The sequence below is a fragment of the Lepus europaeus genome, chromosome 1, assembly GCF_033115175.1.
Source record: "Lepus europaeus isolate LE1 chromosome 1, mLepTim1.pri, whole genome shotgun sequence".
Lineage (NCBI taxonomy): Eukaryota > Metazoa > Chordata > Mammalia > Lagomorpha > Leporidae > Lepus > Lepus europaeus.
Window position 1 is genome coordinate 32,660,104 of NC_084827.1, and position 21,278 is coordinate 32,681,381.

Genomic DNA, 21,278 nt, shown 5'->3' on the forward strand with positions numbered 1-21,278 from the left:
GCGCGCTGCCCCGGCCGTGACTCAGCCGGGTACAGGCGCGCGCGCCTCGGGCGCGTCCAGGCTGGGGGGCAGCGGGAGGCGGCCGGACCCAGGCGCTGGCCCGCGCGCCCGCCTCAGCACGTGTCCGTCAGTCCGCGTCGCCCGCGAGGACCGCTGAGGTGGCGAGTGGCACCACCCAGAGAGGGAACTTGGCCCTCGCCCTTCCTGCCGCCCGCGCGCCGCGCCTGGCCCCGCGGGGGTCGCGTTTCCTCCGCCCCGCCCCCGGCCACCACAAGGTGAAACTTTCTAGGTGGCCAAGTTTCCTCGCCCCGGCTGCTGCGCGCTGTCTCTCCTGCCCTGGCTGGGGCGCTCGGAACTTTGCACAGCCGCAGAGGAGCGGGACCGAGTCTCCCCCTCCTGGCGCTCGGGCGCCGCGGGCCGCCGGGCGCGCACACTCGGCGTACCCCGCGCGGGCCGCGGGCAGGGCGCGGGGCTCGGCGCTCAGCCTCCCCCACGCCCGCGGCGAGCGAGCGAAGCACCGCGGAAACAAGGCGCTCATTGTCAGAGACGGTGGTAGGAGTGGACGGACGGATTGTCCCCATGATTTCGTTGCGCAACGATTATCCTCTCCTAGAATAACCCGAGTTTCCTCAAGGAAGAACAGAGGCGTGTAACCCTGAGGAGACTTCAGGTTCTTTAATTTTTTTTTTTTTATAACCGGAAGCAGGGTGATTAACCAAGCAAAAACAGAAGAAAAGTTTTAATTCTTGTTTGTTGAAATCTTATTTAAAAAAAAAAACAACAACATGTTGAGACCCTGGTGAATTGTTGAGGGGGTAATTTATTAGGAATTATGAGGGCTCACTAATTAGTATTTTAAAAGTATTTCGCATATAAAAATTGATAGTGACCTTTACGTAAGTAAGAGCATAAAGGTAATAGGGTCTAAGGAACCGCGTTGAGTTCTTTACAGCTCCGAGAAGGGCCTATTCAGTAGACGGCAATATATGATCAGACATGGATCTGTGAATACTTGACAGTCATGGGACAAGATAGCAGTCAACCTGTAGATACTATTTACTACAGAATGAAAAATAGAAAAATATGGTAGGAATAGTTGTTTTCCAAGAGCTTACTATGGGCCAGCAGGCATTTCACCGGAAGCAACACAGAGCAAGCTCAGTCCTTAAAGGTGGTTACCTCATGATTCCCCAGTGTAATTGGAAAGGAAAGCCCCAGTGACATTATTAGAATTCAGCACTAAACCATTTGGCAGATGAAGAAACTGAGTCCCTGAGAGTTCCTAGAAGGGTCACGCAGCTGGCTAGTAAAAGGCGAAGCTGGAACCCAGCTCTTAAGTGCTGGTCAGGTGTTTTCCACAGCAGGCCTCAAGGCCTCACTCAGCCAGGCACTGAGGATTTCCTGATACCACATGGCATGATTTAATAATGGCTACAGTTCATACTGAAATGCTGATTTGCTGGTGGTAGGGTCCTGGGCCTATTTATGGACAAATCAATTAGAGATTTGGAGTCCAGTAACAGCTTTCAATAAAAGGTGCCTAAGTGAATTTACACACACACACACTCACACACTTAGCCACAGTTGTCTAAAGGAATAATTAGAGTGCTGTTTCTATTTCCTGGTTTCCATAGCAATATGTTAACTGGATTTTTACATCGAATTATGTAGTTGCCTTAACAGGTTTTCTGAGTTTCAGTGCCGTGACAAAAATATAGAAGAAAAAAATTTACAATTAAAGTTGTAGAAAGACCCAGAAAAGCCGATGCAAACTGGAAAATCAAATAGATTATAAATGCAAACAATCTAGTCTATATTTTTAGAACTGAAGTTTTCTTAGTTTCTTGTGGTTAAAAAATTTCAATCCAGTTTACACACTATTGAAAATTGCTGTTTTGATTTATTAATTGTAAAAAGGTAATATTCTATAAAGGCTAAGAATAGCATAAATAAAAGTCTGAGTTTGGGCAAGTGTTGGGGTGCAGTGGGTTAGGCTGACCCTTGGGATGACAGCAGCCCATATTGGAGAGCCTGGGTTTAGTGCTGTCTACTCTACTTTTGGTCCACCTTCCTGCTAGTTCATCCTGGGACGTGGTGGATGATGGCCCAAGTACTTGGGCCATTGCTGGCAGACCAAGATGGGGTTTTGCGTTTGACCTGACCCATGTGTGGCTGTTTTAGGCATTTGGGGCATTAACTAGCAGACAGAAGATTTTCCTCTTTCTCTGTCATTCTGCCTTTCAAATATTGAATGAGAGCAAATAAATAATAAAAATTTTTTTGTAAGTATCTGAGTTGTGGATGTCTAATAATGTTTACACACTGTCTAAATAGATTTGATCCAAAAAAGGGTTAGAGGTAATTTCACATTTTTTAAAGAAATGGATGGAAACAGACATTAAAAACTGTAATAGGGTTCTAGAATTCTAATTTGGTTTTGCAGCAAACCTCTTGCTGTTAACTTTTCTTGGGTGGAGAAAGGTTAACTTGTATGATGAAGTTCTGTTGGTATTTTCCTAACCAAACCAAACCACTGTGGCTGTCACTGTTGGCTGGCTAACCCAGCACCTGTTCCCAACCAGATTTTCCCTTATCTGCCTGTCTCTTGGGGCTGGAAAACAGAAATATTTGCTTTCCCAGACTCCTTTGCAGCCAGGCATGGGCATGTGATGTAATTCTGGAAATAAGGTGTGAACTGAACTTTGATGGGGCCTTCAGGGAAAGGGTTTAGTTCCTAACAGGCAGTGCCTAGGAAGTTAGTGCCACCCTTTCCCTTTTTTGGTGGATTTTGATCTCAGCTCCACCTGCTAGCTATGTCACTACCTGCCAGTGGCTTAAACGTGGCATCTCATCTGTAAAATGGGATAATAGTCATTGAGGCTGCTGTTCTAGCATAATGAGTTAAGCTGCTGCCTCTGACTCTGGTATCCCACATGGATGTGGGTTTGAGACCCGGCTTCTCCGCTTCCCATCCAACTCCCTGCTAATGGCCCAGAAAAGCAGCAGAAGATGGCCCAAGTGCTTGGGCCCCTGCACCTAAGTGGGAGATCCAGAAGAAACTCCTGGCTCCTGATTTCAGCATGACATCACACCAGCCTTTGTGGCCATTTGGGGAGTGAACCAGCAGATGGAAGATATCTCTCTTTTTCTCGCTCTCTCTCCCTCTCTCTTTCTTTTTCTCTCTGCCTCTGCCTCTCTGTAACTCTGCCTTTCACATAAATTATACATCTTTAATTAAAAAATAGTCATTGTGAGGATTAAATGATTAAAGTGCATGGAATGGTGTCTAATAACATGTAGGTGGTCAAAAGGCATGAACTATTCTTCCTACACACTGGTGAGTAACACACAGTGTTAAACTGAAAACAGGATTCCTTGTGCTGACTTTGAGATGGGCCTAATGGTAGTTGTGGTCAAGAGAGAGAAACAGCCACCTGCTGCCCTAGACAGGTCGCTTCCTTTCTGCTCTCCCTTCCATGCATTAAAATTTGGGTCTTTGAAGGTACTCTGTAAACTTGTTTACATGGTACTGTCTTTGAAATGAAAACCATCTTCTTAGAATAGATGCCAGCAACTGGGGTGAGTAGGGCCCACCACAGGCATACATGGGCCTATAAAGTGTTTTTGAAGCATGGGAATCGTGGTAGGTAGAACATGGGTTCTACGATTTGTCATTAGCCTATATCTTCTCTTGCGTCGCTTCCAACTCACTTCTGCTCTTGACATCACTGTCTCCTAAAGGCAGCAGGGCTTGTAAGCATTACCTCAATTTTTTCATTCCCTAATTACACCTGTTATTGTGCCTACAGAAAGTGTCTCCACAAAAAGCCAGTAGAATAATTCAGGTGGTGATTGCTTATGTCATTTCTGTGGGCAATCAGAATTTGGAAATGTGGGATTCCTATAAGCTTTGTAGAAATATATTAAGCACCTTAGAATTTTCTGGGGCCAGTGCTGTGAAATAATGGGTTAAGTCACTGCTTGCAGCGCTGGAATCCCATATGGGCGCTGGTTCATGTCCCAGCTGCTCCACTTCCAATCTAGCTCCCTGGTAATGTGCCTGGGAAAGCAGCAGAAGATGTCCCAAGTACTTGGGCCCCTGCACACATGTGGGAGAGCAGGATGAAGCTCCTAGCTTCTGCCTGGACCAGCCCTGGTTGTTGCAGCCACTTGGGGAATGAATTAGTGGATGGAAAAATTCTCTCTCTCTCTCTCTCTGCCTCTCTCTCTCTATAACTCTGCCTTTCAAATAAATAAATAAATCTTTAAAAAACAAAAAGAATCACAGGCTGGTGCCACAGCTCAATAGTCTAATCCTCCACCTGTGGCGCCGGCACACCGGGTCTAGTCCCGGTCGGGGCGCCGGAGTCTGTCCCAGTCGCTCCTCTTACTGTCCAGCTCTCTGCTGTGGCCCGGGAAGGCAGTGGAGGATGGCCCAAGTCCCTGGGCCCTGCACCCGCATGGGAAACCAGGAGAAGCACCTGGCTCCTGGCTTCGGATTAGCGTGGTGCACTGGCCGCAGCGGCCATTGAGGGGTGAACCAACGGAAAAGGAAGACCTTTCTCTCTGTCTCTCTCTTTCACTGTCCACTCTGCCTGTCAAAAAAAAAAAAAAAAAATCACAAAATTTTTGAAAATGCACGTAAAAGAACAAACTAAAAACAAACCCTTCTTAACTTCACTTACCTTACCATTTCCCAAACTTAATTATCCATGGAATGCTTTTTTTCCCCTCTTAACATCTTCAGTGCCAATTTCTTACAATTTTATAGATGTCACACTTTAGGAAACCTTGCCTTCAAGAATGGAAATGCCAGTCACCAAGGGTCAGGCATTTGTAACAAGAGCTGCTTTTATGTTGATTTGTATTGGTCATTTGCTTGTGGTTGAGCTCTCTAAAAATAAATACTCAATGTTAAGATATCTAAAAATATGACTGAGCATATTCAATATTGAGGAGAAGTACAAGACTGCTAGGCTACAAGCTACAAGTATCATAATTTTAATCAGAGACCTAGCAAACCATGGGGAGGAAATTAAAGGTAAATTACCATCTCCTACAGGGTGCTGCAATTTTGTTAGTGATTTGGTCCATTTTCACATCTAGCTTATTGCCTCTCAAAATCATGCAAAGGCTTAATCTATTTAGGTCTCATTTACTAAATGTCTGTCATTGTCCATCATGTGTTTGGATTTCTGCTTATGACCTCATAATAAATCCAGAATAGGGGATTGGTGCTGTGGCATAGCCAATTAAACTGCTGCTGTGACACCAACATTCCATATGGAGCACCAGTTCGAGTCCAGACTGTTCTGCTTCTGATCCAGCTACCTACGAATGTGCCTGGGAAGGAGGCTGAAGATGGTACAAGTACCCATATAGGAGACCAGGATAGAGTTCTGTCTCTTTGCTTCAGGCTGGCCCCAACCTAGCTCTTGGAGCCATTTGGGGAGTGATCCAGCTGCTGGAGGATCTCTTTCTGTCTCTCCATCTCTCTCTGTAGCTTTGCCTTTAGAATAAATAAATAAATCCTAAAAAAAAAAAATCTAGAATAGGTATCATTCTCTTGGAAAAGAGGCTCAAAGAGATCATGTAACTTATCCAAGGTCACACAGCTGGCCTATCTTCAGAAAAACTGCACATCTCATTAACAGTGATTATAAACTGCCTCTGAACTATGATGAATGAGGTAGTCATTGTTTTAAATTTATTTTTTATTTTTAAATTTTTTGACAGGCAGAGTTAGATGGAGAGAGAGAGAGAGAGAGAGAGGTATTCCTTTTCCGTTGGTTCACCCCCCAAAATGGCCGCTACAGCTGGCGCACTGTGTCAATCGGAAGCCAGGAGCCAGGTGCCTCCTCCCGATCTCCCATGCGGGTGCAGGGCCCAAGCACTTGGGCCATCCTCCACTGCACTCCCGGGTAAAAGCAGAGAGCTGGATTGGAAGAGGAGCAACCAGGACAGAATCCGGCGTCCAAACTGGGATTAGAACCTGGTGTGCAGGCGCCATAGGCGGAGGATTAGCCAAGTAAGCCACAGCGCCAGCCAATGAGGTAGTCATTTAAGCTGCTCTGTTGGAGCAGAAGAACTTAAGGCTTCCTCTCATTTTCCCTTCTTCTCTCTCTGCAGAGTCAACTACAGCTTAAAGCATGGCCACCCCTCAACTTGCTTGATCCTTGGGATCTGATACCCACTACGTTACCTGTAAGTAAAACATTGCACACGTAGAAGCAAGGGTCCTGGGCAGTTAGCATGGCCCAGAGGGTGGGCTGGAAGAACACAGGACCAAGACGTCTGGGATGTGAGGAAGACCCAGAATGCTTTCTTCTGTGTTTCTGTCTTCACAACCTTTGTGCTCTCCTTTGGAGACCTAGGGAATGTGATAGAGAAGGAAAAGCACTAGATGACAGAGTCAGATTCCTGAGCGAGGCCGCTGGAACACTCTGTGTCTTCAGAAGATGAGGAATGAAGAGAGAGAAGAGAGAGGGGTCTTCCATCCCCAGATGGCCACAGTGGTAGGAACTGTGCTCGAAGGCAGGAGACAGGAGCTTTTTCCAATCTCCCACATGTGTGCAGGGGCCCAAGGACTTGAGCCATCTTCTACTGCTTTCCCAGGCCATAGCAGAGAGCTGGATCAACAGTGGAGCAGCCGGGACTTGAACCAATGCCTACGTGGGATGCCAGCACTGCAGGTGGTGGCTTCACCCGCTATGCCACAGCACCAACCCCAGCCTTACCCATTTATTCTCCCTGATTTATTCTCCCTGTCCCTTCCTCCCTCCCTCCCTGTTCTTCCCTTTCATTCCTTGCTCCTCCCTTTGCCTACCCTTCCTAATCTTTTTTTTTTTTTTTCACCTTGTGGTAAAATGGTGAAGGCATTTTGAGGGAGAAATTTCATTTTTTTTATACAGCAAAGTATAGCCTTATTTCCCAATTAGCTTATCCATTTCATTGGTTAATTTAAACTTGGGCAAATAGATTAGCTTATCTTGGGAAAGAATGCAGCCATAAAAATCAATGTGTTTCCTACATTGATCAGCATTTGTTTATGGATAGCCTTTAAAAAAAAGCATCCATGAGAGCATGTAATGACTACCATTGCACATCTTACTGCTGACTCAATAGGTACTTTGGCTCTTGACCCCTGTCAATCAGAGTCCTCATCTACAAAAATAATTCTAAGGTCTGTTGAACATGATTTGAAAATATTAACTATCACCTGAAATTCGGTTGAAACAAGTCTACTTAGAGCAATTATATCAAACAGACATCATAGAGAAAGAAATCAGTGTTTGGATCTTATTAATCAATGCCTTGTCCAAATATGATAAAAATATTTTTTAAAAAGATTTATTTATTTGAAAGGCAGAGTGAGAGCAAGAGAGAACAAGAGAGTGAAAGCAAGAGAAGCAAGCGAGCTCTTCCATCTGGTTCACTCCACAAATAGCTACAATAACCAAGGCTGGGCTGGCCTGAAGCTAGGAGCCTAGAACTCCATCCTGGTCTCCCACATGGGTGACAGGGCCCCAAGTACTTGGGCCATCTTCTGCTGCCTTCCTAGGTGCCACAACAGGGAGCTGGATGGAAAGCTGAGCAGCTGGGAAATGGGCACTCTGATATGGGATGCCAGTGTCCCAAGTGGCAACTTAACCCACTATCCCACAACTGTGGCTTCAATAAAAATGTTTTTCTGCTTCAATGTGAATGATTTAATAATCACCTCAAGTATAGTGTGTTTGGTGAGTTCAAAGTAAATTATGCAGTTAAAAATGGCCACAAAACTTAATATTTGGGGGGGGACTAGATAGGTTCTTGTGGCATAGAAAAATCATAGAATGTTTGAAAGGTTTGGTTAGTATCCCTGAAACTATTACACTTTAATATTCTAAAATATAATAAAGATGCTTATATTAAAACAGTTTGCAACACTTTTTCATTGGCCAGAGTTCAAACTTTAACAACCTTAGTATCTAAGCATAATTACTATTAATGCATGTTTAAAACACATACAAGAAATGGCAGTAACTCTGGTTTAACCTTGGTTTGTCGATGAAGAATTTAGAAAATAAGAGCACAAACTGTGACCAAAGGTCATGCTCAGAAAGCTGGCAGTGATGCAGACTGCTTAGGACTTCCAGCTCATTGGCCTATTGTAAACATTGCCACTTTACAAGAGCCAGCAAAATCCGACCAAACTACCCTCCAGAGGCCAATGCAGACCAACCTGTAGACAAAACTGTCAGATCTGATCAAATTACTGCAAACTTTCATACTTATATTGAAGGAACTTTCAAGGAATGTATAACCTGAATTACAAAAGACATCTTTTTAAAGCTTCCCCTGAAATGTCTGGTCATCTGTTTTGGTCTGAGTTCCCTGCACTAGGGCAGTTATCAAGCACTGTTGGCCCTCCCATTGCTACTGTTAACACATGGATTTGTCACTCTAAAGTTAAGAAAAACCAGATGTTCCCTTTGTTGTTCTGTATTCTATGGCAGATCAAAAGTATGTTTAAACAGCACCAGTGAAGTTGAGATTTAGAAATAATCTTATTAATCTGATCAATGATGTCATATGATTTAGAGCCATTTCAAGATTTAGACTGAACTTCAATATTTGGCCTACATTTATTGGATTACCTCCAAATAAATCAATTTTTGTATATAAAGACCTATATTTTATGGGAATCATAATTTGTGTGGAAGCAACTATAAACATGGAATAAAATATTTAAACATGTCAGATCTCATAATACATCAATTAATTTTTTTAAACAAATGTTTATTGAGCCCCTACCATGTGCCAGGGAAGTGTTCATGTTTTGCGCTACGAAAATGAATGAGCTATGGTCTGGAACCTGAGGAGCTCACAGTCCAGTAGGGAAAAGCGGCATTTAAGCCAGCAGACCAAGGACAACAAATCAAATGCTGTCTACTCTTTGTGTTACTGAGAGTCTGGTCCTTGTATACGGTGCTGAATCAGAATAACAAGGACAAGGTTTGAAGATAAAGGCAAGAGAAAGTTTAATAATCCATTGATAAATTAGGAAGATAGCAGACTAATGCCTGAAGAACTACCATCTTCCTGGGTGAGGGAGCTTTAGGGTTTCCAAGGAGTTCAGAGAGGATTAGAGGTAGAGAGGTCAGCAGTAAACAGCCCATCACCAAAACTGGTTGTAGGTCTGATAACAGGATATTGTTTAATTAAATATCAAATGTCAGTGCAGTTTCTTGAGAAACATGCTGCAGGGAATTGTGGGCTTGATCTTAACGTAGGTGGAATATAACAGCATATTCTGCATGCATGAGTAGCTGCAAAACACTATTTGACTGGAATCTGAAAGAGGCAAAGCACTGTGTTAAGAGATCATAGTGTTGCATTAACCATAATGAGGCTCACTCACCCGGAAGTCTATGATTAGTCAGGTTTATTGTGCTCTTAGTCATCTGCACCCCATTATACCCTATTACATCAGGAAAATGTAGGCCAGCTTCAGGCATCAGAAGGAGGTGAGAAGATGTGGACTACACTGCAAGGGAGGCCACATTTGAGCCATATCCTAAAAGACAAGCAGGAGTAGGGTTGGCACTGTGGCACAGTGGGTTAATCCACAGCCTGCAGTGCTGGTATCCCATATGGGTGCTGGTTTGAGTCCCATCTGCTCCACTTTCGATCCAAATCCAGGCTAATGTGTCTGGGGAAGCAGTGGAAGATGTCTCAAGTCCTTGGACCCCCATATCCACGTGGGAAGCCCAGAAGAAGCTCCTGGCTCCTGGTTTCAGCCTGGTCAAGCCCCGGTTGTTGTGGCCATTTGGGAAGTGAACCAGTGGATATAAGATCTTTCTCTCTCTCTCAACTCTGCTTTCAAGTAAATAAATAATTTTTTTTTTAAAAAAAAGATAAACAGGAGTTCTCTGGGTGACTGTTGGTAAGGGGACAGAATTGAGGAAGTGAAGTCTTAAAAAATGGAGCAGTCATGAAATAATTATATATTTAGGGTTCTTCAAATGGCTCAGAACAGCTGGGTCACAGTGTTTTGGGGTTAGGGTAGAAGAGGAAGCTGGAACAGTAGGTGAGGGTCAGAATACCTTTGAGGGGTCTGGTATATCACACCAAGACAGAAGATCTATATGGCAAGTGATAAGCAGTCACTACAATAAGTAAAATAATTAGAATTTTACATGTTTGAAACATTGCTGTGGTTTAATGGAAGGTTGAAAGCAAGATGAGATTGGAGGCAGGGTAGCAAGAGAGAACAGGATTTCTTTATTTTTTTTTAAAATATTTGTATTTTATTTGAAAGGCAGAGTTAGAGAGAGAGAGTGAGAGAGGCAGAGGCAGAGGCAGAAAGAGATTTTCCATCTGCTAGTTCACTCCCCAAATGGCCGTAATGGCCAGAGCTGGGCTGGTCTGAAGCCAGGAGCCAGGAGCTTCTTTGGGTCTCCCATGTTAATGGCAGGGGTCCAAGCACTTGGGTCATCTTCTACTGATTTCCAAGGCACATTAGCAGGGAGCTGAATCAGAAGTGGAGCAGCTGAAACTCGAACTAGTGCGCATATGGGATGTTGTTGCTATAGGTGGTGGCTTTGCATGCTCTGCCACAGTGGTAGCCCATAGGAGGGGATTTCTTTAATGCAGGAGAGCAATGATGAGACCCTGCTCCATCACACTCTGAAAGTGACCGCTGGGATATGGGGCCAAGAGGAAAGATACACACACACACACACAAACTTACTATATATGAGCCTACACTCTCCCACTCCTCCCCAAGAATGAATGACTCCATTTTATATATATTATATATAATAATATATATTATATACTAAATTATTATATAATAATACATAATATTTATTATATTATATATATATGGTGTGGAATCTGTGGGACAACTTAGAGATCAGAGAAATTGAGGAACACTCAAAGTTTGCTTTTTGTGTACAAATAACAAAAAAAGCTTTATACCATAATATATGTGGATTTTGTTTGAAAACTATACTTTGATAAAGCTTGTTTTATTTGTTTATGTTGTTTGGTGGAAGCCTAGGACACATGATGCATTCATTTTGGACTTGAGTTTGAGGTGGAGTAATTACTGATAGCTGCCTAAGGAACTGTTGGAAGTCTGGTAGGTTAGTCTAATATCAGTGTGCCGGATTTTTCTGCTGTGTGGTTGTTTATGTTTGGAACCATGTGTTTTAGACTTTCCAATCTCATTTAATCCAAGTTTGGGGGTGGCCAAAAGGGAAGTAGTGTGAGTTCTGAGATGAAGAAGAGGAACAGCCATCCTCATGTTCTAAAGATCATGGTCTTCTATCTGGTGAGAGATGGACGCAGATGTGCCAGTGTATTTAGTTTGTCCTCCCTCCTTCCTAATGCTGACCTTCTTTGTTAGAAGTTACCCTTGCTCTTTGAACAGACACTTTGCTTCTTGCTCACCAAGTTGAGAGGCAGGAAAGGCCAACAGCCTTTCATAGGCTTTGAGGTTCCAGGCTGCAGTAGGGCATGCTGACTCTCAGAGCTCCTTACAAGGTTTGACTCATTTGTGACTTTTCTCTCTTCCTTCAACTCCATTTTTCAGATCCCTGCTTTCTCAGTTTCTCCTATAAGTGTGTAAGTTTCATTTCCTATAGTAAATTCCTTCTTCTGAATCATTCCATATCCTTCCCTGATTGAATATTTTTTAAGCTTCAACTGAAACATGATTTGTCAAACAGAACTCCTTAAACGTTGCTACATTTTATACTCAACTTCTTCTTTTTTTTTTTTTTTGTAATTTTTTTTTTTTTGACAGGCAGAGTGGATAGTGAGAGAGAGAGAGACAGAGAGAAAGGTCTTCCTTTTTGCCGTTGGTTCACCCTCCAATGGCTGCTGCGGCCGGTGCACTGCGCTGATCCGAAGCCAGGAGCCAGGTGCTTCTCCTGGTCTCCCATGCGGGTGCAGGGCCCAGGGACTTGGGCCATCCTCCACTGCCTTCCCGGGCCACAGCAGCGAGCTGGCCTGGAAGAGGGGCAACCGGGATAGAATCCGGAGCCCCAACCAGGACTAGAATCCGGTGTGCCGGCGCCGCAAGGATGAGGATTAGCCTGTTAAGCCACGGCGCTGGCCTATACTCAACTTCTATCACTTGAAATTGTTTGGATATTGGGGGGTTCCATCTTTTCCTTGACTTTTTGATAGTGATCACCAGTAAAAATTAAGACTTTTAATAGGTTCAAATAGGAGAAATTGTCACGAGAGCTGAGTAATTTCAAGAAAATTAATCACTTGGTACATACGCTGTTGAAAGAAGTCATTGCTTTTGTATTATGTTGGGTCAACATTTTAATACAATCCAGTACTCCAGAACTTTGTAGGTAATGGAGAGACAAGCATGAAAGATCTCTGGTGCTCTAGGGGACAAAGAGGAAGGAATAGGGCATATTGAGGCAGGAAAAAAGGTTTCCCTCCTGGTGGGATATAGAGTCATTCATTCTTGGGGAGGAGTGGCAGAGTGTAGGCTCTTATTGAAAGAGCAGCTGGGAAACAGAGGTCCTGAAGTTCTTGGCTCAACAAAGATCCTCTCATGAGCAGGTCAAGCACATAAGTGGCTCTACAATGAGCAGTTGGGTTACTCTTCATCAGCTTGTACCCTGGGGAGAGATGAAGTTGAAATCCAAGGCAGGTGTTGGGGGAGGTATCAGCCTTGTTAGTATTGGGAAATAAAGTTTGACCTAGAAAAGTATGTGCCCTAGAGATTCTCCCTAGTTTTTGTTTTGCTTTTTTGCTTTCCTTCCAAAGTCAACGGAATAAAATGCTAGTAAGAAGATTGGAGTGTTGCAGCCTTTTGGCAAACATAGTGACAATGGCTTGCTCATTCCCTGCCGTGGGGATGCTCTTCCTTTTTATAATTGTGTGGCAATCTTTGGCTCATCCTTCAGGGTCCAAACTTGATGTTGGAAGGCCTCCACGAATGTCCTGTCCCTGGGCAGGCTGACAGGTTGCTTTGTCTGTTTTCCATGTTCCTTCCTACTCCTAAATTAGCATATCTCACACTGTGTTACAATGAGCCACTTTTGTGACAGCATATCCCAATGATGTATTAATTTGTGTGGACTTTTCCTGACTGCTACTTTGTGCCTCAGAAAACATTTAAAGCAAAGAAAAGGAGAAACACTGCCCCTGGGGGCAAGGGGAGGTAGGAGGTCTTACATCTCTTTGAGAGTGTTGTGGTTACATAGGGGCTAAGTTACTGCAAATACAGACTGACCCAGCTCTGTTTTTACATGGTTTAGGCGAGGCACCAGAAATAACACCCTTCCAATCTGTTTGCCCCAAAGCCTTGGTAGCTAGGGACACATCTGAAGAAATGCATTGTCAAGTTATCTTGTCATTGTGTGGACATCATAGAGTTAACTTGCATGAAGTGAAATGGCTGTGATGTCACTTGGCAATCTGATCTTATGGGACCACTGTTGTATACAGGGCTCAACATTGACAGAAACCTTATGTGGCAAACTTTATGAACAAAGTTTTAAAAATTCATCAATAGCTCTGGAAATTGGGCTGTGTCTTCTATAGATGTTACCTGGGCACATTAGGAATTGAACAGCATGTTCTGGGAGCAGAAACTTCATGCAGGACCCCATAGCTCTGCCAAGCTTCCAACTTTTTCATGTCCTGAAGCAGCCTTGGGTAAACCCTCTTTGTGGGCCTGATGACCCCCTGACCTGTGCTAGGTAATTAATAATCTTCTTCTTTTCCTGGGAGACAAATGGGATTAGCACACTTTGACAGTGTCTATTATTCTTAAGGAAGTTACATTGAGATCAGTGTCACCTTCCCAAAGGATACATTATACACTGCACACAAAGGGAGTCATGCAGTAGGGGTAAAATTCTTGTGACAAGTTTCTCTTTGTCCGGATAACTTACTTGTCAGCTATTTTCTGTTAGGTTGTTGAAAAGTACTGACTGCTTAGTGCCTGAAATGAGGCAAGAGAGTTGGGATTGGATGTGCCCATTAAACCTGTCACAGATGAGGTCAAGCGTGTGATTGAGGGGACCAGTAAACCTGTCACATGGGCCAGAGAAAGGAGAGTTGTGCTTGCGTGTCACCAAGGACTCAAGTACATTCCTTGGTTGAGAACACTTGCTGATCATGCCCATGACCATTGGCTGTAGGGTGGAGACAATCCCTTTTGCCTCCTGAGACCAAGTCAGCCAAGCCTGCTAGGGCTCCTGGACTGCTCCAGGAGCATCTTGGGTTTTTGTCTTGGGGTTCTGAAATTACTTTTTCAGGGTAATGAAAAGAAATGAAATGAAACTTAGAAGGGACCCCTAATTTTGGTGATTGTCTAAAACATAGCAAGGGCTCAGTGTTTGAAAGATAGCATAACCCTTTGGGAGGTGTGTTAATACACAAATGCTTCAAAGTCGTGTGGTCATATGGGGTCAGTCCTCTGATCTTGGTCTAGGCCAAAGTAATGCTGACAGAGGTCCTTCCACAAGGGCTTGATTGCTAATTGTGGGTTCCGTGTGGTCCTAAAGTCCAGGACAGCAGGAACCGAAGATTGACTTCTTTATCCACAGTGGCTGTAATCACATGGGATATAAAAATTAAGATCCCAGCCGCCTGCTAGCACCCAGAGTTCTAGTCCCGGTTGGGGTGCTGGTGTCAAAAAAAAAAAAAAAGAATTAAGATCCCATGGGGCCAGCGTGGTGGCGCACTAGGTTAATCCTCTGCCTGCGGCACTGGCATCCCATATAGGCGCCGGGTTCTAGTCCCGGTTGCTCCTCTTCCAGTCCAGCTCTCTGCTGTGGCCCAGGAAGGCAGTGGAGGATGGCCCAAGTCTTTGGGCCCTTGCACCCACATGGGAGACCAGGAAGAAGCAGCTGGCTCCTGGCTTCGGATCGGTGCAGTGCAGGCCGCGGTGGCCATTTGGGGAGTGAACCAATGGAAGGAAGACCTTTCTCTCCGTCTCTCTCTCACTGTCTATAACTCTACCTGTCAAATAAATTAAAAAAAATTAAAAAAAAAAGAATTAAGATCCCAGGGGAAGACAGAGGCCAAAATCGAGATGCAGAACTTTGTATCAGGATGGGGGGTGGGGTGAAGTTCACACATCTGAGTTGTGATCTGAGAAGGCAGAAATAGGGTGATTGGCATTCCATGTTTTTCAGTTCCTCTGCCATCTTTTTTCTGGGTTAACACTTTAATTTTGGTGGACTATCTCCTCTCATGTCCTAAAAAAGCATTCATATGATGAGAATTTTTTGAGACCTTGAAGTCTAATAGTGTTTTCCTTTTACCCTCGTGGCTTGCCTGGGAGTTTGGGCAGATGTAGAATCTAGGTTAGAAAACAGAGGTCTGTTGTGTAGCTAGCCTCAGTCTTTTTCTTGAAAAGTTTGATGTGATTTTAAGTCCTGATTTGTTTTTCCCACTTTATTTTCTCCATCCTCTCTTCTGGAACCCCAGAATCAAAGTGTTAGACTAGCAGGATTTGGCTTCTGATTTTTATACATATATATAATATTAATATATATATAACATATGTAATAGTATATATTCCCTTCCTCTCCTTTCTCTTTCCTCTCCTTTCTTTCCTTCCTTACATTTCTTTGTTTCTATCTTTCAGGTAAGAAAATTCCCTCAAATGTCTAGTAGTCCTTGGCTAACCATTCGCATAAAACATGAGGAAAATTGGTATGGGAGAGATAAGAATTCATGAGTTGAGATGCTAATTGTGGATTTCAGAGCTACTAGTTCTAAAACCAATTTGAATGTTTAGATCACTGAATCATAAAGATCTATCAACATGTGTTATGAGAGAGTACGTACACCTCCACAGATGATAGTAATTGTGCTGGGGCGTTTTCATTTGCTCTTCAACACCTGTTTCTGTGTCCTGGGAAGTTGATCACCATAGATGACAACTGCATGTTTCCTTTCCCTCTGCCTTGTTGCTGGGTTCAGCAAGTGGGGACACCAGCAAGACTCCAGGATGTGAGGAAAGTAAAGTCGGGGTCTTTATTCTCCTGACACTCTTCCTGCTGAGCTATCAGTGGCAATGGCTTTGATCTTATACCAAAGGAAGGCAGAAGCAAAGCTCCTGTTGGGTGCTTTCCCCTTTACCTGCAGCTACAACACAGCTCTTTGGGTTCCAGTCACTTTCCCTTCCTCTTAATTTCTTCATGTCTGGTTGTAAGAGCTCCCAGGTTTCAGCTCAGGGACACTTTGGCATCCCTTATTGATATACCTCGATTAAACCCATAGATGTAAATATTCATTGTGGTAGGCAGGAATGTAAGATTTGTGACCCACAGTATGCACACTGCTTCTCCCAAGAATTCGATCAAACACTAATATAGATTGTGTAGGGAAGGGATTTTGCAGGTGCAGTTAAGGTCGTAGCTCAGTTGATCTTACAACAGAGTGAAATGTTCATCCACATGGGCCTGATTTAATCACATGGGCCTTTTCAATGTATCAGTCTATAGTTCACCAAGAGTGGAAGTCAGAGATGAGAGACAGAAGGGTTTCACTCGAAATTGCTGGCTTGAGGATGGAAGGGGCCATGTGGCAAGGAATGCATGTGTCCACTAATTGCTGAAACCAAGTCCTGGGGAGTTCAGTCTTACAACTGCAGGGAACTAAAGTCTTCCTACAACCAGAGTTATTTTGGAAGAAGATTTGGATAAAGCTGTGGCCAACACCTTTTTCTGAGCCTTGTAATTCCCTGGCCAGAGAATTCAATCATACTACAGCAGACTTCAGAACTAACAAATGAGTGAGTGTTGTCTTTTTTTTTTTTTTTTTTTTTTTTAATTTTTCACTATTGAGTTCCTTGACTGAGAAGACTGAGAGCCAGGCTGTTAGCTCTAGCTGGTGACAGGGGACTGAGAGGGAGTCAGTGGGCTCACGGGCCTCCTACACTGACCTCTTTTTTTTTTTTTTTGACAGGCAGAGTTAGTTAGAGAAAGAGAGACAGAGACAAAGGTCTTCTTCCATTGGTTCACCCCCCAAAATGGCTACCACGGCCGGTGCCCTGCGCCAATCTGAAGCCAGGAGCCAGGTGCCTCCTCCCAGTCTCCCACATGGGCCATCCTCCACTGCTCTCCCGGGCCACAGCAGAGAGCTGGACTGGAAGAGGAGCAACCAGGACAGAATCCGGCGCCCCAACCGGGACCAGAATCCGGGGTGCCGGTGCCCAGGTGGAGGATTAGCCAAGTGAGCTGCGGTGCTGGTCAAATGAGTATTGTCTTAAGCCACTAAGTTGATTATAATTTGTTGTACAGCAACAGGTAACTAATAAAATCCCTTTGTCGAATATTTCTCAATTTTCCTTTGAGTGTATTATTGATGTCACACCAATTAACTGACAGATGAAATCCTAGTCTCTTTACACTTGTATTTCGGGTTCTCTTGACCTAAAGAAGAGGTTCTACCTTGATTGTTGACAACATCCAAGGAATGTGTGTTTGCATTTTATGAAAACATTTGATGGCTGGCGCCGTGGCTCAATAGGCTAATCCTCCGCCTTGTGGCGCCGGCACACCGGGTTCTAGTCCCGGTTGGGGCACTGGATTCTGTCCCGGTTGCCCCTCTTCCAGGCCAGTTCTCTGCTGTGGTCCGGGAATGCAGTGGAAGATGGCCCAAGTCCTTGGGCCCTGCACCCCATGGGAGACCAGGAGAAGCACCTGGCTCCTGCCTTCGGATCAGCGCAGTGCACCGGCTGCAGCATGCCGGCCGTGGTGGCCATTGGAGGGTGAACCAATGGCAAAGGAAGACCTTTCTCTCTGTCTCTCTCTCTCTCACTATCCACTCTGCCTGTCAAAAAAAAAAAAAAAAAAAAGCGAAAACATTTGAATTTCACAAGGCTTTATATTTTCATCATTTATTAATTTATCATTTCCAGGTTTTGAAGACACTATAGTGATCAAAATCCCCGCCTTCATGAAACTTATATTCAGAGAATACAGAAGACAGTAAACAAGTAAATAAGTAAGTAAAATATAAGATATATGTGTGTCAGGTGACAGTAAATGCCATGGGAAAACTGTAGCAGAAAATGGCATAAGAATTAAGCCAGGTTTGGGGGATTTCATATAGCATGCTTGGGGAAGATCTCATTGAGAAGGCGACATTTCAGCAAGGACTTAATGGTGGTGATGAAAGAAGTTACGCAGATATCTGAGGAAACAGCTTTATAGGCAGAGGGAACAGCCAGTGCAAGGTGTCAACAAAGTGGCCAGTATGGACGAAGAGCAATGAGAGACCTTGTTTCAAATAGATTTGTTCTAATTATTCTATTCAATTGGGGGGCAGTCTGAATTTAGCAAAATGATCTTTGACAGTAGAAGTAGAAAGACAACCCATTTGGGTATATCCATTATTTTTTTCTCTTGTCCTGACTATTATGTATTTTATCTGTAGCTCTGACAATTTGTGGGGTTAACTTACTGAGTAACTTTGGCCAAGTTACTTAATCTATAGACGTGTATTTCCTGGATGTAAAATAAATAGTTGGGTACATGTTATCTTCATATCACATTTGGCTCTAAAAGCTGATCTTATTACCTGAATTCTAATTAGCCATTTCACTGGAAGAAGGCCCAGGACATGGAGAGAAGATGAAACTTAGGGCAGTTAATATTGCTGCTCATTTGGCATTCTAGGAGAAGGCTGATGGGGAGAGGCTCATCCCCCTAAGATACGTGTAGAGGCCTGTAGTTTTTATGTTTGTCAAGACCTGCCATGGCTCGTGTGGTTCTCATTTTATGAATATAAGTGATTGCTTCAAGTGCACAATTAATATAACATTTGGAGCTTTTAATATATACTAATATATATAATCAGTATATGTGTGGCATAGCTCACCATCACAAGCATCAAATGAGTGCTGTTAGCAGTAGAGTGTGTGGGGCAAGTCCGTCAAATCAAATCTTCACCCAGGAAGCTTTAATGTGCATATTGAACATTTAAACAAAAAATAGTTTTCAGTGTGGCCTCTCTTTCCAACCTTATCTTCTATTACTATTTCCTATTCTCTTATAAGTAACCATCATCTTTTTTATTTTACATTTTTAATTGAAATTTCCATGTTTATCAGGTTTTGATGACAAGACCTTTTTTTTCCCCATAAATCACTAAAGTTAAATTTCATATTCCTTTGTAAAAGTACTTCCCATACCTCCTGCAACCAAACAAAATAACCAAAAGGCTAGATGATTATTAGCTCACAAAAAGCTTTGATTAATTAGCCTGCTGATGGGCAGGCACCATGGCTTAACAGGCTAATCCTCCGCCTTGCGGCGCCAGCACACCAGGTTCAGCACACCCGGTTGGGGCACCAGATTCTGTCCCGGTTGCCCCTCTTCCAGGCCAGCTCTCTGCTGTGGCCTGGGAGTGCAGAGGAGGATGGCCCAAGTCCTTGGGCCCTGCACCCGCATGGGAGACCAGGAGAAGCACCTGGCTCCTGCCTTCAGATCAGCACGATGCGCCGGCCGCAGCGGCCATCGGAGGGTGAACCAACGGCAAAAGGAAGGCCTTTCTCTCTGTCTCTCTCTCTCTCACTATCCACTCTACCTGTCAAAAAAAAAAAAAAAAATTAGCCTGCTGATAACATTCTCGAATGTTCTGAGTGTGTGTCAGCTCAGAGGAAAGGGTGAGCTCTGTGAAATGGGAGCGTGGTTCCCTGTCTTCATTAGCTCAGCCAGGATAAATGTTCTAGGAAAATTTTATTTTAGGATTCTTTTGATTTGAAAGGCCAGCAGGTCCAAGAGAGCTTTTAGGATATTGCAGTATATCTAAGCTTTAAATGGTCCTTGTTGGAGGGGTTTAAAACATCTATTTATAGAACTATTGGGAAAGATTTCTGATGAAAGTCTGGGCTTTTCACTGGTTCAGATTTCATTAGTCCTCATGCTGGTTGTCACCAGTAAATCTTGGACTGGACACTTGTCCATGTCTATGAAAATAACACTCTTGTGCTTATTTTTATTTTTTAGCTTCTGTTGCACTGAGGCTTAGGTCTCAGTCTTTTTCAGTCACAGGTCAGATTACCAGAAGTAAGCATAATGTTAAAACATTCACTTAGCAACTGAAATGTGTATATCTTGCCCCTATGAGCAGTCTTCAAAAGTCTGGGGAAAAATGCAAGTTATGAAAAAACTATGGATTTCAAAATTTTCCACATTATAATAAACATCTTTTATTCCACTTTCCACAAATTTGTCAAAGGACTGTCATAAGAGGGTCAGGATTACATCCCCTTGAATATTTAGAAAATTTCTTTGAACATATGACATGTCTACAATAAGTTTCTTCAATGAAGAACAACTATGAAAACCTTGGAATTTTAAATATTCCCAAGGTATGCTTTGTGCCAACATAAACAAAGAGCTCTTTGGATATTATATTCAAAATGATCATGTATTTTGCCATCATTTTTATTATTTATTCACCACAACTCTAAGTTAGTACAGAAAATATACATAATATACATTCCTATACAGTTTGATTATTTCCTTTGAGAAATCTGATGTGTGCTTTCCTGTCCTAACATATGAATTGAATAACTCTTTTTAATCAGCTGCTTTTTCAAATTTAATCTAGAAACAAATTGTATCAAGCTTGGTGCTAAAAGTATATCTGATGAAAAGCTTTCCAATTTTGTTATTATCTGTAAGTCTAAAGATAGATTGAACATTGGTCATTTATAAAAGTAGCATTTCAAAATAAAAGCTTTCTTCTTGTTTTTGTTTTGGTAACATTTTGCCAGTATGTAACATAGGGTAAGAATCATTTACCAGTCTAGAAGTAGCTAGATACCCAATTTTCAGGTGAACATTGAATTTCCAGTCCTGCCTATTAGATGCCCTTATAAGGCTGGAGCAAAGTAAGCTCCGTATTGCTCCATTGTAATGTTCATCTGGCTTCCAGCCATGTAGATGGATGTATTAATACTCAGTTCTCAAGAGTGTTGTGAAGTTCACTTAATTAATGTTTATAAAAGCTTCTTGAGATTGTCTGCTGAAAGATAGTACATGAGCTAAAATTACATAGAAAGCAAATGTGCAGAGCACTCTAGAAATTGTTGCATGGCAAAAATAAACATGCCCTGATGATCTATTAGCCATGTCTGAATCAATGATTTCTGGTTTCTTTAATTTATCAGAGTATTTTATGGTTGGTACATAAAGATGACTTAAAGGTGTATCATCTCTTTTCCTAGTGCAGAAGTCTCTGTGACGTTTTGGTCAGAGAGGTTTACATAAGGCGTTTGTCTCCTGCTCATT

General features: G+C 43.1%; 1 long non-coding RNA gene across 1 annotated transcript; it reads left to right on the forward strand.

The window, feature by feature from the left end:
- The first annotated feature begins 582 nt into the window (after positions 1-582).
- On the forward strand, positions 583-17,976 carry LOC133765063 (uncharacterized). Its single transcript, XR_009866566.1, has 3 exons — positions 583-670; positions 6,130-6,204; positions 17,897-17,976. It is a non-coding gene; the product is annotated as an uncharacterized LOC133765063 (long non-coding RNA).
- The last annotated feature ends 3,302 nt before the right edge of the window (positions 17,977-21,278 follow it).